Below are 1712 nucleotides of genomic sequence, written 5' to 3' on the forward strand. Positions count from 1 at the left end.
CTAGGACTCCCACCCACGATCACCAAAGTGCTTGGCACTTTCTTCAAACGCCATTTCTGAGAAAGACAAGCAATGTTCCCCCCCCCCTTACAGTAAGGACTCACAAGAACTGAAGCAGGTTGGGCTGGGACTAATAGGAAAAAATAATTGGCTCAGCAACTACAAGTAGGAAATATATACTGATGCACCCTGGTTGCCTTCCACACATCTCCAGTTTCCTACCAGCTTGCCAGAGCCCAGCACTACCTATAACTACATGCCTCACAGCTACTGGGATCTAGTCCTCATTTTTTTCTGCTTCTAAGTTGTGAGGCACAACAGACACACGTAATTGAAATAACAAGAAAAAATAAAGTAGGAAGGAAGATGAAAAGGAAGGACGCTTTTTTTTTAATCAGGCTATTTGTTACCACTATTAACAATCCGTGCTAAACATTTATTGATTTCTGACTTTCCCCAGTGAGCTCGTCTTTCCTGCTTATTTCTGCACAACCAGTACATCCTATTTGTAGACCAGCATGACATCCTTGAGGCATCCTCATCCTACCTCTAGGAAAATAAGGAGTGAGGTTACAAATTGAAGAGCTGAGGAAAGGTTGCCACATACAAAGACCTGGTGAACTGAGGTGACCACAGTCAAAAGCTCTAACTGCTGCTTCTTGCCCCTATGAGAAACTGCTGTGCACCTTTGTCCAGACTCACCTCCCCTGGCGTGCAGCCATACAAGTTAAAGGACACCCTCTACCCTGGATTACTCTTTCACCTCTACAATTATTCTGTTTGCTTATGGATGGTGATAAGCCTGCCTACAGGTTTAGCCTGTCTGCTCTATGTAATGCTCTCTCGTTTTTAGATAGCAAAGAACATCCTTGGTGATCTAAAGGAGTAATAAGATAATTCAGACCAGCTGATGGATGTAATTAAACTACCTAGATGCTCCTTTGACAAAAGTGACTTGTGACCTCAATTTTTACAGCATCATAAATAGAACTACAGCCTTTATATTGAAACAGACAGAAAAGGTAAGAAAATAGACAAGTGAAAATGTGAGGAAAGAGTGCAAAACTGCATAACACAGTGTATGTACAGTGTAACTGTGGAAGAAGAGGAGAGTAGGGAAGAGGAAGGATGGAAGAAGGGAAAAAATAGCTTTTTCAACAGTTTTCTTGCAAAAACAGGTTTTCCAATAATCCTGTGCTGGCTGAGAAAGGGATTTTAATAGGGAGAACAGTCAATCTCACAGATTTCTGACTAAACATACTTAGATGGAAACTTGTGCTAAGCAGCCATGTTACAAAACATGAACGTATCTCTCAGCTGCCTCAACATTATTCACCCTTTATCCTTCAAGGAGAAAACATCTGAGATAATTATTAAAGTTTTTTTACAAGAGGCAAAAAAGGTGAAACTTGATCATATTGTTTTGCCTTTCTACTCTGAATATTACTGAGAAAGTTGAAACACAGGCAGGATGCAGTTCCTTTGCACTGTGTAGAATAAGCCTGTTCAGATCATGAGTATCATGTTTGATTAAAACTGATGGATGGAAGCGGGATGATCCAAATCATAGAGTCACAGAATCATAGGATCACAGAACGGCCTGGGTTGAAAAGGAGCACAATGATCATCCAGTTCCAACCCCCTGCTGTGTGCAGGTCACCAACCAGCAGACCAGGCTGCCCAGAGCCACATCCAGCCTGGCCTTGAATGCC

The sequence above is a fragment of the Meleagris gallopavo genome, chromosome Z (assembly GCF_000146605.3).
Source record: "Meleagris gallopavo isolate NT-WF06-2002-E0010 breed Aviagen turkey brand Nicholas breeding stock chromosome Z, Turkey_5.1, whole genome shotgun sequence".
NCBI classification, from domain to species: Eukaryota; Metazoa; Chordata; class Aves; order Galliformes; family Phasianidae; genus Meleagris; species Meleagris gallopavo.